We start from the raw sequence: 15551 nt of genomic DNA on the forward strand, positions 1-15551 counted from the left end.
TTTAAAATTTGCTTTGGACTGCAAATGCACAAAGAGTTAGAGTCATGGGTTACTCTTCCATGTCACATACATCTTGGTGGAGCGCTTAAAATGATAAGAATGAAATACATGCACTCATCACCAAGAATAGTGAATGATCACATAAGATAGATAAGATATATCAAGCATGCATAAGCGTAGCTTATGATCAAACACATGATCATCAATGTCTCACGAGCAATGACATAGTATCTCAAGCACTCAAAAGCAAACAAAGTTCGAAAAACCACCAAATAAAGCAAGAGAGAAAAAAGCAACACTCTCTCTCTCTCGAAGCCTATGATCTATACATTTTCTCCCCCTTTGGCAACAAGTTACCAAAAAGTTCCTAGAAAATGCATAGTGCTAAGTCGACACTCAGGCTTGATCTTCAGGTGGTGGTGGAGTCCGGAGCACTCCAAGGACGAAGCCTTCTGTAGACGTGGTCGGAGTCGAGGCTGAAGTGGACGCTGGAGCTGGTGGAACTGAGGCTGTAGCTGGTGCAGACGTGGTGGCTCTGGGGTCAGCAACTGGCACTGCAGACGACCTCGGACCTCGTGGCACTCTGGCAAAGGCATCAGTTGTAGTCTTGCCTCTCCTCTCCTGCATGTCATCCTAGAGCTGCTCCACTGCAGTCTGAATCTCTATCACTTTGACATCCAAGTCATAGAACTTTTGTTCCATGATCCTCTCTAAGCTTGCCTGGTTCTGAGTTAGGGTAGCTAGTCCTTGCTCAATCCGCAGGGTGGATGCAATCAAGTAACCAAGCTGCTCTTGTTTGGTTTTCAGAAAATACTCATATGCCTCCTCTTGAGTTGGCATCTTGGCAGTTTTCTCCTTCCTCGCCTTCTCCTTCTTTGCTTGTGCTTGTGCAGATGATGGTTCATTCTCAGTCATGACCACTTGATTATCTTCAAAATCTGGACGAATAAGCAAATGTTCCTTGTCCAATAAGTATATGCCTGTGCCCATCTTGGAGTTAATGAGCTCCTGAATTTGTGGGGCATATCCGCAACTCCTCTTCTGATCTGCTTCAGTCCTCTTAATGGTCTCTACCATGAGGCTCATCACCTTGAACTTCTGTGGCACATCAAATATGTGAAGCAAATTGATCGCATGGCCTCTGATCATCTTGTGATCTCCAGACTTGGGCAATAGGGTGTGCCTAAGAATCCAGTTGATGGTTGGCAGCCCTGACAGAAGATAGTGTACTGAGCCAAACTTGAACGTATCAAGTGCTTCATTTGGAATCTCCTTGTACGTGTTTGACATTGAGTTGTGGTCCATCTTCTTCTTGGCATAAATGTCCAAGTCATCTTCCTGCTCTTCTGGGGCATTGATCAGCTGAGCCCATTCAGCAACTATAGACTAGTACCTCGTACCCTCTGACATCCATATAATCCTGTCATCTGGATAGAAATGGGCTGTGGAGTAGAACTGCATGATGAGTTCCTCGTTCCACTTTGTGAGCATCTGCCCAACAAAGTCCTCTACTCCACATGCCTTGAAGCTGTCCTGCACTCCAGGGTAGTACTCTTCGTTGTCCTTGATGTATTGCCAATCAACCCATCTCATATCACAGACAATTGGCTTCTTGTCTAGCAGCACTGTCTCATAAAAGTCTTGCTGCTCCTTGGTGTCAAGCCTGTAGTCAACTGCAGTCCTTCTCCTTGAAGCATACGGGTCTGCTTCTCTCCACTTCCGGAGCCCTGAATGTCTCCTGAGTTTCATATCCTCAGCCATAAGATGAGCATCGTTGTGGTCTGGGATCTTGGGCTTGAGCTTTCTAAGAACATTCTCTTCTTCTTCTTCTGCAGCTTCAGGCACTGGGGCCTTGTTCTTCTCAGTAGCTGGGATGCTTCTTGTGTTCCTCTTTGGCTTTGGCTTTGGAGCTGGCTTGGCCTTGGAAGCAGCTGCCCCTGTTCTTATGGCATCACCCATCAGCTTGGGTGCCTTAGGTGCTGGTGCAGCTACCTCTTCTTCTTCCTCTTCTTCCATGATGGAAGCCTTGCCAAGCACTCTGGCTATAGTTTTCTTCACCCTTTCTTTCCTCTTCTTGCCTTCAGCAGCAACTGGCTCAATGGGAGTGGGCTTCTCAGTTGAAGATCTGGCCTTTGACATAGGCTGCCTGCCTGCTGGCCTTTTGATCTTCATCCCTGGTTTTATGCCCTGTGCTGGCTCAACTCTCATGGAAGTTGCTTCCTCTTCCTCTGCCACATAATCTTCATCCTCAGAATCTGAAGTTCTCTTCTTCCTCTGTCTGGTGGCAGCTTTTGGCAGATTGCTAGGAGTACTTCTGCTGCCATCATCTGAAGAACTGGAGGGACTAGTGCCCTCACTCATCTGCACTTGCTCTTCTGACATGTTCTGGCTATCACTTTGGTCTGACATGATGAACAAGCTGACTGCTGACCCTGTGAATAGTTTATAGATGAGGTAGAATAGATGAGCATCACAAAATGCAGAGATTTTGCAAAAGAATGATCCAAAACTTAGTTTTAGTTTCCCACTGAAATCATCTCGGATCTACCAATTTTTAAACTCGGTGATACCGAAGCAGTTTTGGAACCTAAACTAGTGAACTCGGTCAGACCGAGTCATAGTTCGGTGGCACCGAGACTGCTAGGGTTTCACAGAGTTCCAAAATCGGTCACACCGATAAGTAATTCTCGGTCAGACTGAGTCTCACTTGTGCAATGGCATGAGCCAAATCGGTGGGACCGAGTTTTTCAACTCGGTGGGTCTGAGATGGTTTCGGCGGAAACCTAACCCTAAAATTTTTGAATCAAACCTAATCTACGAACGCATTGACTGGATAGGAGTGTTTCAATCGTGGCAAGAATCATGATGATCACAATGTGCTAAGAATCGGATTGGGGAATAGCACAAAGATCGAGTCCATACCCTATTTCGGCGGAGACTCGCTACGGCGGCAACGGCGGGGTTGAATTTCCATTGACGGCGATGGAGACCAGCGACTGGAGGCGGCTGGCGGCGAGGAGACGATCCAGAGACCAAGTTGGCAGAGCAGGATATCGCGCGGGCGAAGGGGTTCGGAGAAATTTCCAAATTTTTGCCCGTGACTATATATAGCCCGACCCTGTCGGTGTGACCGAGTGGAACAACTCGGTGGCACCGAGATGCAAAACTGTATACAGTTGTTGCAACTCGGTGTGACCGAAAGGTTCAAATCGGTTGCACCGAGATCGAAAACATAGATCAACTTAATGATCTCTGTAGGACCGAAAGTAGGGTATCGGTCAGACCGAGAATCATAAAGAGGTTTTGGAAGTTTAAGTCTATGACGAATCGGGGACTCCGAGCGCTCCTCACGCAGAGTGGTTCGAATCTGACTTGATCAAATTTTGTGATGTAGCATGAATAGAGTTTGAGACGAGAAAAGCATAGATAGCTAGAGGAGGTTCTTAGGCATTCTTGTCCATCCACTTGGCAAAAGGAAATAAAACCGAACAATCAAAACAACAAGTGGATGTCCTCGAATGAGTAAAATATGCAACCAGCATGCTCACACAATAAGATGGCAGATGAAATATGTGACAAGGCATGCACAACCAATTCTAGCATCTACCAAGCAATTTGCGATGACAAGGTCATCTATATATGAGTATATTGACTTAGGAGTCAAGTGAGAACACTTGATCATAGGTCATACTCATCGTTTAAGCTCAAGTGGGGTTACCACTTTTACATAAAGCATTGTTGTGTTCACATCTTTAGAGTTGCTTTAGCTCAAGTCTTAGAGTAAAGCTCCCCCTAGATGTGATATCCCCCCTTTGAGGGATGAACTAACCTCGGGTTTTGTCGATGATGACTTCATGTAGATGTTGAAGATGTGGATGCTCAATGTTGATGTAGATCACTTGGAGCTATCCCTTTGAGTGAATTGCACTTTCAATACCTACATGGGTTAGTCCCGCAAGGAACAAACAAGGATATCCATAGACATAGAGTGATGCACACACAAGATGATGTCCATGAAAACTTTTAGGTTACCTTGTCCCTTGTCTTACCAACAAGAGGGTTTGTGACTCCTTGAACTAGTGCAAGATGTGGAAGTTGATTGCACTTGTTCTTGCCAAAATGATAAGAGTGAAGTATGTTGGCGGAGTCACCCTCAAGAACTCTCTAGTTCTTCTTCTTTTGGATCCACACCATCTTGATGGGAATCCTTGGAGTTGTAGTCGTACTTGATGAAGTGGAACTTGAAGTAGTCTTGGGAATCCACTTGACTAAGGTCTTAGGAGCTTCTTCAAATGCATCAATTTCCTTTTGAAGCTTGTCCTTGCCTTTTTGCTTGTAGTCTTGTGGTGGAAGATCATCTTGAGCTTGTGTCCCCTTGAAAGAAGTATCATACTTTTCTTGTTGAGGAACAAACTTTGTCTTGGGGTATTGATCTTATTCCCACTCAACTCCATTGGCATTGAACTTTCGTTCAAAACCAACACCTTGATTCTTCTGGTGCATTCCTTGCTTGCGCACAATTTCCTCGAATTGCTTACTCCCGGCAAGGCTTTTGTACACTCCTTTCTCTATAATTCCCTTCAATAAGCTATTTTCTTGCTCAAGTGTAACTTGGCTAAGAGAATCATTAGTGGAATCAAGAGAACTACTAGAAGCAACAATATTGGATTTAGCATGATCATTGTTACTGCTAGAGGAAGAATCTTTCTTGTTCTTGTTACTAGACTTGACTTGAGGCATGTAAGTGGATAAGAGTAAACGCTTGGCAATGTAAGGAGAACTTTTCTTGCAGAGATCATCATTGATTGCTTTTAAGAACTCATGCTCTTGCTCAAGATTGAGCTTTTCAAAGCGTAATTTCTCATGAGCTCTTAAAAGTTCTCGATGATCTTTGAACATAGTTTCATGAGCTAACTTAAAAGTGTTTAGTTCTTTAGTTAGAGCCTCAATCTTCTCCTTACCATTGTCATTCATTTTATCTTGATTAGCATGATTAATTGATGTTTCATCATATATTCATCACTAGAGTTGTCAACAAGCAAATCATCACCTAACAAGTCATCTTCATCACTATTGAAATCAACATACTCGGGGTGTGTTACCTTAGGACCTTTGGTCATGAAGCATCTTCCAATTCCTTCATTTGGTGAGTCAATGATGTCGTAGGAGTTGGTTGACACAAGTGCTAGACCGGCAACACGTTCATCTTGAGTATCTTCGGAGTCGAAGTGATAACTTCTCTCGGAGTGGCTGTCGGAGTCGGAGCCAGATACCCATTCACCAACATGAGCTTGATGTCTTCGTTTCGTGTAGCTCCTTGATGATTTTTCCTTCCTTTCCTAATCCTTGCTTCTTCGTGAGTATCTTCGTTCATAACGATCATCTCTACTCCTTCTCTCTCTTGGTGGTGATTCTTTGCTTCTTCTTTTTGGAGAATCTTCTCTTCTCTTGTAGGGAGCCGTACACTCATTGGAATAGTGTCCGGGTCTTCGACAACTGTAGCAATTTCGCTCTCGACTAGAAGATCTTTTGTCATTGTAGGACCTTGACTTGAAGCTTCTATCTTTGCTTCTACTCTTGTAGAACTTGTTGAAGTTCTTCACCATTAAGCTCAATTCTTCATTGAAGTTTTGTTTCTCACTTGATGATGTAGGGGCTTCACATGAGGCTTTGTAGGCACCACTTGATTTGTTGTGAAGTTCCTCTTTATCCTTAAGTGACATCTCATGAACAACTATTCTTCCAATCACCTCCGTTGGCTTGAGATCTTTGTAATTGGGCATCATTTGGATCAATGTGCACACGGTATCATATTTTCCATCCAAGGCTCTTAGAATCTTCTTGATGATGAATCTATCGGTCATCTCTTCACTTCCTAAGCCGGCAATCTCATTTGTGATGAGATCAAGCCTAGAGTACATTTCAGCGACACCTTCACCATCCTTCATTTTGAACTTGTCAAGTTGACTTTGAAGCACATCCAACTTGGATTCCTTGACGGAGTCGGTACCTTCATGCATATCAATCAAAGTGTCCCAAATTTACTTTGCATTCTCAAGACGGCTGATTTTGTTGAATTCTTCGGGGCACAATCCGTTGAAGAGAATATCACAAGCTTGAGCATTGTATTGCAACATCTTCAACTCATCCGCGGTAGCTTCACGGTTTGGTTCTTTCCCATCAAAGAAGTCACCTTGCAAACCAACACACACAATAGCCCAAACGGCGGGGTTATGTCCAAGAATATGCATTTTCATTTTATGCTTCCAACTAGCAAAATTAGTACCATCAAAGTAAGGACCTCTACGGTGATAATTTCCCTCGCTAGACGCCATACTCTCCTAGGTTGTGAAACCAAGACTATGACCACCAAAAGCTATGGAGATCAAAGAAAATGGAGACCAAAGCTCTGATACCACTTGTAGGATCGAAAGTATGTCTAGAGGGGGGGTGATTAGACTACTTGACCAAATAAAAACTTAACCTTTTCCCAATTTTAGTTCTTGGCAGATTTTAGCTATTGTAGGACAAGTCAAGCAATCATCACACAATTCAAGCAAGCATGCAAAGAGTATATTGGCAGTGGAAAGTAAAGCATGAAACTTGCAAGAATGTAAAGGGAAGGGTTTGGAGAATTCAAACGCAATTGGAGACACGGATGTTTTTCCCGTGGTTCGGATAGGTGGTGCTATCCTACATCCACGTTGATGGAGACTTCAACCCACGAAGGGTAACGGTTGCGCGAGTCCACGGAGGGCTCCACCCACGAAGGGTAATGGTTGCGTGAGTCCACGGAGGGCTCCACCCACGAAGGGTAACGGTTGCGCGAGTCCATGGAGGGCTCCACCCACGAAGGGTCCACGAAGAAGCAACCACCCACAAAGGGTCCACGAAGAAGCAACCACCCACAAAGGGTCCACGAAGTAGCAACCTTGTCTATCCCACCATGGCCATCGCCCACGAAGGACTTGCCTCACTAGCGGTAGATCTTCACGAAGTAGGCGATCTCCTTGCCCTTACAAACTCCTTGGTTCAACTCCACAATCTTGTCGGAGGCTCCCAAGTAACACCTAGCCAATCTAGGAGACACCACTCTCCAAGAAGTAACAAATGGTGTGTAGGTAATGAACTCCTTGCTCTTGTGCTTCAAATGATAGTCTCCCCAACACTCAACTCTCTCTCATAGGATTTGGATCTGGTGGAAAGAAGATTTGAGTGGAAAGCAACTTGGGGAAGGCTAGAGATCAAGATTCATATGGTAGGAAAGGAATATCTTAGTCTCAACACATGAGTAGGTGGTTCTCTCTCAGAACATATGAGTTGGAATTGCGTATGTGTTCTGATGGCTCTCTCCATGAATGAAGAGGAGGTGGAGGGGTATATATAGCCTCCACACAAAATCCAACCGTTACACACAGTTTTCCAATCTCGGTGGGACCGAATCAACAAACTCGGTCGGACCGAAAAGGTAAACCTAGTGACCGTTAGTGATTTTCGGTGGGACTGACATGCAACTCGGTAGGACCAATATGGTTAGGGTTTGGGCATAACGTAATCTCGGTGAGACTGATTGCACAAACTCGGTGAGACCGATTTTGGTAATTAGCTAACCAGAGAGTTGGTCAGGCAAACTCGGTGGGACCGATTTGCTCTTTCGGTGAGACCGAAAAGTTACAAAAAGGAAACACTGAATTTACATTGCAATCTCGGTGGGACTGTTTCACTCTTTTGGTGAGACCGAAAAGTTACGAAAGGGAAACAGAGAGTTTGCAATCCCATCTCGGTGAGACCGAGATCCCTATCGGTAGAACCAAATTGCTAGGGTTTGGCAGTGGCTTATGACAAGTGAAACTTGGTGGCGCCGGATAGAAAGAATCGGTATGACCGAGTTTGGCTTAGGGTTTAGGTCATATGTGGATATGGGAAAGTAGCTGAGGATTTTGGAGCATATCATTAAGCACGTGAAGCAAGAGGCTCATTAAGCAACACCTCATCCCTCCTTGATAGTATTGGCTTTTCCTAAAGACTCAATGTGATCTTGGATCACTAAAATATAAAATGAAGAGTCTTGAGCTTTTGAGCTTGAGCCAATCCTTTGTCCTTAGCATTTTGAGGGTTCCACTTTCACATCCATGCCATGCCAATGATTGAGCTTTCCTGAAATAGTCATCTTGGAATAGCATTAGCTCAATGAGCTATATGTTGTTATGAATTACCAAAACCACCTAGGGATAGTTGCACTTTCACCTGTGGCCTGCGGCGTGGCTCAAAGGAGGGGCCCAGCACGGTCCATCTTCACCAGCACAAACCCAAGACCCTCGCAAGGGGCCAAGCCTCGCGGGGCGGACGACACGGAACTTCCTCAGGCACGGCCTCGTCAGGCTGGCTCACGAGGAGGCGGAGAGATCAAGGCGGGGTACCTCGCGAGGTGCCCGTGATGCAAGCCATGACGATTCAGGGCGCCAGGCGGGTGCCAGCCCGCGCAGCGTCCTCCTTTCTTCTTTGGTGCAAAGGGGGCAAGCGCAGCCGCGGAGTACCGAGGCATCAGGCAAAGGTTGTCGTTTTGGTGCAACGAGACCAAGACCAGGAGGACTACGAGACGGAGGTCACCGTGGAGCCCAAGACGGCTTCATCACCAGAGCTTTGCGCAGGCAAAGACTACTTTTGTCAGGATAGTTGATACTTGCTGTCCCCCTTCAAATTAGGCCGCCATTGTTGGATCCCTTCCCGCTCAATATTTGGGGAGAGGACCAGGGCCACTATAAATAGGACCAGCCACCCGCGTAGCAAAGGGGTTCGGCTCAGTCTCCTCCAAGGGCTCGACAAGTAGAGAGGTGGTAAAGAGAGAGAGAGATAGAGAAAGGTGGCTGAACTCCTCCCAGCAGTTCATCGCCCCAGCCAAGAACAGACCCTCGCGAGGCTGTTCTTCCTTGTACTGTCCATTATCATCAGCCCAAGAGGCAATCCACCACACCACACACTGGAGTAGGGTATTACACCACAACGGTGGCCCGAACCAGTATAAACCTTGTGTCCCTTGTGTTGTTCTTTTCGTAGCTTTGATCCTAGCGTGGCGGAGGGGTGCAGGGAGGTAGGAGGCAAAATCTCCGCACGCACCCCGGTGTTCGAACCTCAAGGGTCTGCCGGAACCCGAAATCCGACATTTGGCGCGCCAGGTAGGGGTGCGCCAGAGTTCGTCTTCCACCGCTCCGTTCTCCTCCGACCATCACGCCCATGTCTGACACACGTCGGGCCCGCGCCGAGTGCCGGGCCACCCTCGCTTCCCGCGTCGCCCAGACAGCCCCTGTCGGCGGGCGTCCTCGCCGTTCCCCGTCGCCCGCCATCAACGCCGCCACCGGCCGGGCGGGGGACGAGCAGCAAGCATTGTCTCAGCATCCATCCGTGCGCCAGGCTGGATCTTCGTCCCGCGCGCTTCACGCGCCCATGGAGGCCTGGGCTGCACTCATAGCGGCAAACGAGCTCCTGCGCTACCGTCCCGTCGACGACGTCTACGAAGAATGGCTCGACCGCGTCGTCGAACTCGTCCGCGCCGCAGGGGGCTCCCCCGCGCCGTCCGCTCCCTGCACCGCACCCCGCCCCGCGCGGGCGACGAGGCTCCGGCGGCGCCCCGGCCGCCTCCTCCTCAAGAAGACGCCATGGCTCCAAGACGCGTGGCCCCTGGGCGGAACCCGCTCCGTCAGGTGCCAGCGCGGAAAGAGCAGAGCTGCCAAGAAGTCCCTCGCCCGCCAGAAGCTGCCCGGGCACTCCCTGCTCCAGCACGTCGCGACCATCCTCCTGCTCCGGCGCGTGGGGACATGCAAGACTAGGCTCTCCATCACCCAAGGCCCCCCGTGGCCATAGCAGGCTGCCGCGCTTACACCACCGAACTGCGCAGTGTCGCGTGGCCGGGCAAGTTCAAGCTGGACCTGCCTCCTCGCTATGACGGCACGGCCGACCCTGCGGAGTTCCTCCAACTCTACGAGCTGGGCAGCGAAGCTGCCAACAGAGACGAGAAGGTCATGGCGAACTTGTTTTCCATGGCGCTCAAGGACGGGGCCCGCACCTGGCTCCTGAACCTGGCTCCAGGCACAATCTCCTCCTAGGAAGAGATGCGCACCCGCTTCATCGCCAACTTCCAAGGTACTCGCGACCGGCCACCCGCCGTGAGCGACATGCGCCGCATCAAGCAACAACCCGGGGAGACCCTGCAGAAGTACATCCAGCGCTTCAACAACGCACGCCTCAAGATTCCCAAGGTGACTGAAGAGGCCATCATCTCAGCCTTCTCCGACGGCATGTGCGACGTCAAGATGAAGGAGGAGCTGGCGATGCATGAAGACTTGTGCACTTCTTTGGAGATGTTAAACTTGGTGAACAAGTGCGCCAGGGCTGAGGAAGGGCGTCTCTCCCTCCTTGAGCTGCCTGCCGCAGACCCGGAAGAGAAGAAGCTCAAGGCCAAGGAAGTGAAGCGCAAGGGGGCTGCCATGCTCGCGGCAGAACCAGACACCAAGCGGGGCAGAGATCAGCCCGAACCTCCCAAGGGCAGCCGGTACTGCGTGTACCACGACCTCCACACCCACAACACCAGCGAATGCCAAGAACTCCAAGCCGTGCGTGAAGGAAGGATCGGTCGTCGCCCAGACCGTGGTGACCGGGGATACGGCCGAGGAGGAGGAAGGAACACAGGGCGCTGGGAAGACCGTGGCCCGCGCCAGGGATGGCGCGACCAACCTCGCGAGGATCGCTGGCAAGACCCACCTCGCGAGGGAGGCTGGAGGGATCAGCCTCGCAAGGATCGCCCGCAAGGCAACGCAGGGCTCCCACCGCTGCCGCCGCAGCCAAGGAGAAATGAGGACCGCCGCCAGGACGAGGAGGCTGGGGGCTTCCAGGAGCCACGCGCGATCGCCTGCATCCTGGGCGGAGCTTAGGCCCCAGCCTCTCAGCGCATCTTCAAGCAGTTCGCCCGTGAAGTGAATGCAGCCCTCCCCAGGCTCGAAGCCACACGCCCTCTCAGGTGGTCGGCGTGTTCCATCACCTTCAGCTCAGCAGATCAACTCAAGTGTGCGGCTATAGCCGGAGTCCTCCCGATGCTTTGTTCCCCAATCATCAGCAACGTGGTGGTCACCAAGACCCTCATCGATGGTGGAGCAGGGCTCAACGTCCTGTCCGTGGAGACGGTCAACAACCTCCAAGTGCCCTACAGCCAGCTTCAGCCAACCAAGCCCTTCTCCGGTATCATCGACGGCTCTACAGTCCCGATCGGGCAGGCCCGCCTCCCCGTCACCTTCGGGGCACGCGACAACTACCGCACCGAGCTCATCGACTTCGACGTCCCTCACATCCGCCTGCCGTACAACGCCATCCTCAGGTACCCGGCGCTGGCCAAGTTCATGGCCGTGACTCACCACGGCTATAACATCCTCAAGATGCCAGGGAGCGGCGGAGTCATCACGGTGCCCTGTGAAGAGAAGGACGCAGCGTGTTCCCTGGGGCGAGCCTTTCAGGACGCATCACTGGAGGACCCAGATCGCGGAAGCAGGAGGCTTCCCGAGGCCGCCCCCAAGAAGAAGAAGACATCGTCCAGCCTGGCCCCTCGGGAGGTCGGCCCCTCTGGGCCCGTGCCTGCCCAGGGGGAACCTCCTTCCATCGCATAGGAAAGCGCGCCCGGCACCCTCCTCAGGCAGGGCTCGGGGGCTCTCCCCTGGAGGGCCACCGACCTAGCAAGGGTCACGAGGGAGGCGCTGGGGCACCACATGGAGGCGTGTTTCAGAGCACGTTTCCCTCAAGAAGGAGCAAGGCAAGGAGATCCAGACCCACAGGAGTTCGTCAGCAAGGCCATTCAGGAGCTACAGGAGTCCAGAGTCATGAGAGGCACCCGCCGCCTACCAGCAGTGGCTCCCCATCCAGGCAAGGATGGCGGGCTGCGTGTCTGCGTCGACGTACCAAGGCTCAACCAAATCGCCTCCCTGGAGCGCCTCTGGCCCTCGCGAGTGGGGCACTATGGAGGTCCACCCCACAGCTACGTTCGCATGCCTTACGGCTTGCCGAGCGCGGCTGATGCGTACCAGCGCCTCATGAGGGACATCGTGGAGGCGCAAGAGGCCAGGTGCTCCGCAGCCCTGGCGGAGATGAAGATGGCCCGCGAGGAACCGCCAGCGCCTCCGGAGCCTCCCGAGGCCCCTGGGCCTGGGGGCTCATGAGGATCGGCTTTCGCAGCCCACCGAGCCGGCTACACCAACACCCCTTCGTCTTCAACGTCATCAGGTGACATCTTTCAAGTTTCACTTCCAGCTGGGAGCGCCCCCAGGGCTGCATTATTCCCAGGCCGCGTGGGTACGTCCCTGTGGCGTATATCCCTTTTATTTCACGTCGTTAGCTTACCTTGTTGGGGGCGCCCCTCGGGCTGCATGATCCCCAAGCCGCTCGGGCCAGGCTGAGCGGCATGTACCCCATTTGCGCTCATTTCTGGTTATGCGTTAGAACTGCCATGCTTGATTATTTGATGCCGGTCCGCGGCGCCTCCTTTTCTCCATGCTGACCACTTGCACGTTAAAGGGGGGGTACCTGAGCATCGCGACTCAGGGCTCTTACTGGCTCTCCAGCCCTCACCCTCTGGCCTTGACCACGGCATCACGACCTGGCATACCAGCGACGGCTGAGACCAGCTCGAGGGCCGGGACCCGAGGACATAGAGTGCAGGCATCTAACCGAACTTGCAGGGACACAACACAAGATAAGGCCCAGTGCCAGGCGCAACCCGCCTAGAGGTAGGGCCCCGTGAGTCCCGCGCTGGCTCATGGGTGCCCAGATACACCTCACCAGGCCCTACCGTGCCAGCCACGTGTCAGGGCGGGGCTGTACACGCCCCGGGGGCTCCTCCCGGAGGCCCCCCCCCCACGCACCAGTGGAAGCACCATGCTCCGCGCTGGCTGACGACACTGCCGAGGAGCGGCTATGCCCGTACTCATACAGAAGCGCTATGCTCCGCGCTGGTGATAAACAACTGAGGGTGGCCTCCGGGCCGCATCAACCTCAGGGAGCCCAGTGCTCAGTGTCTAGCCTCATCGCAACGCCTCCCCTCGGGAGTGCCGCGTGAGGGGGCTGGGCACGGGGGCTGCGCCAGGGTCACGCCCAGACACACGCCGCCCAGCCAGGTCCCCACGGGCCTGGTTCGTCGCGCGCCTCTCCCCGAGCGGAGCCAAGGTATGAAAGCCGTTTGAGCGTCAAGGGGGACTCCTGAGCATCGCGACTCAGGGGCCTAACTTGTCACGTAGCCCCTCACTCCTTGGTCCCGTCCTGGTTTCCGTTCGGGGCTATTGCTGGGTGAGGTACGCGCGTGGCCGGGCTCTGCAGACGTAGAACGGTGGATCCGCCCACATCACACCTCCCTACATGCTGTTCGTGCGCCAAGGGGGACTCCTGAGCATCGCGACTCAGGAGCCTAACTTGTCATGTAGCCCCTCACTCCTTGGTCCCGTCTTGGTTTCCGGTCGGGGCTATTAATGGGTGAGGTACGCGCGGGGCCGGGCTCTGCCGGCGTAGAACGTAAGCAAGTAGGAAGGAAAAGCACAAATTGCAAAGGAATTCGAAAGCAAATATTACAGTCCACACTGTTATCCCAGTATCATGTGCAGGAATCAAAAGCAGGACAGGAGCCACGATGGAGTCACTTGACGGCGGGGGAGCGGCGCGGCATGGGTTTGCCTCACGGAGCAGCAGGGTCGACGGCGCCTTGCTCCGGCTTGGTGCCGAAGGCCCGGAACTTCCCCAGCAGAGCCTCTGCACGACCCTTCACGGCCTCGGCAGCAGCCGCCACGCGCTGGCCGCTCACGGGCTCCAGCAGGCTGTCAAGGTCGAACCCGGGATCGCGAAGGTGGATGTGGGTGAGAACCCGCGTCAGTGCTGCAGAAGACAGAACACGCGCCTCGGCCTCGGCCGTGGGGCCGAGGCCAAGGGCGACATCTTCAAGAGCGTGGACCAAGAAGGGAAGCAGCTTGGCGGGGCCGTCCTTAGCACCGGCCAGCGGGCTCTCCAGGCCGCTGTCGTAAAGCGTCCTCAGCAAGGAGCGAGCCTTCGCCTCCAGCTCCGTGAAGGCCGCGCGGTCTTCGGCGAGGACCAGGGCCTTGCCGACCAGCTCGGCCTTCCTCGCCCCCAATTCCTGCTCCAGCGCGCCTAGGCGGTCGCGGCGTTTCTTGAGCTTGGCCTCCCGGCCCTCGACGACCGCCTCGCGAGCCTTCACGTCCTCTTCCTGCTCTTGGCGAAGGTGAACCTCTTTCGCGAGCAGATCCCACAGGCCCTGCAGCTCGTCCTCCAGCACCTTGCAGCAACCACGGGCGTCGACCACCTCTTCCAAGGTTGCATCGCGAGCAGCCTTTGCCTCAAGGACGGCCTGCTTCTCCTTGTCGCATGCCGTCGAGGCCTGGACCAGCGCCGCCCGAATCGAAGCGTCGGAGCGAACCCATCCAGAAACCAGCTCCAAGCGCCCGGCCACCAGGCGGGGGTCGGCGCCAAGAAGATCCTGCCGTAGCCGGTCCAGCTCAGCAACAGCGCGGTCCAGGACGGCGGAAGGAGTCGGGGAGATAGCAGCCGGTGGAGTAGGAGGAGAAGGCGGCAGCACGGCCACAGCATCCTGAGGCGGAGTCCGCCGCGCCCCGACAGCTGTAGAAGTGGCGGCAGACGGGAGCACCTCGGGAGCCACTTGGGCCATGGGGGTTGAGCTCGCCCTAGCCGGCTCAGTCAGGCCCCGCGAGGATGACTGGGCGGGAGAAGCTTGTGTGTCGTGGTCACCTTTCTTCAGGGGCGCTGTCACGAACGAAACCTCAGGAGCCCCCTTTGACTTCTTCGCTGCGGGCGCCAACCTATCTAAAGATGCAGACGTCAAGCCTCAGAAGCAGAGCAAGAGATAAAGACAAGAATCGAACGCTTACGGGTCATCGCCAGTGAGCTCAAGCGGCCTCCGGCCAAATTTGAAGCCTGAAAGCCGGCTGGAAGGGTCAACCTCGGGAAGCTTGGAGGCGGAAGGTGCGTCTGCGGTTCGCCCCAGGGCCGGGGGAGACCCGCGGAAGATCAGCCCGGTCCTGTCCTTCTTCAGGATCGGGGGCAAGCTCCCGCCGTCCTGCTCGTTGTCGTCTTCATCGTCATCCTCGTCGTCATTGTTCAGAGAGAGGCGGAGCACGTGGGACCTGCACCAGGGGAGGGGAGCCCTCGACTCTCCGTCAGTCGCCTCGGAGTCAGGCCCTTTTCTGCGCTCCCCTCCTTCATCTTCTTTGCTGGAGTCGCCGGAGGGCACGTCCACCGGTCCCTCGGGAGCCTCCAGGGGCACGGGCCCTTCCCTGTTGAAGACGGGCATGGACTTCACTACCCGCTCCCAGTCGTCGCGGAGGAACAAGGGCATAGGAGCGCCCTCCAACCTCGCCACATTGCCCCCGACCAGAGATTGGAGAACCGCGGCCAAGTCTCCGTCGGCCCAGGCCGCGAGGCTCGGACGGGGCCTCCACATTGGAAGCGAGTACTGCCGAAGCGGAGCCAGCTGGTGCTCCAGGAACTCCCTT

The sequence above is a fragment of the Triticum dicoccoides genome, chromosome 7A, assembly GCF_002162155.2.
Source record: "Triticum dicoccoides isolate Atlit2015 ecotype Zavitan chromosome 7A, WEW_v2.0, whole genome shotgun sequence".
Taxonomy (NCBI): domain Eukaryota; kingdom Viridiplantae; phylum Streptophyta; class Magnoliopsida; order Poales; family Poaceae; genus Triticum; species Triticum dicoccoides.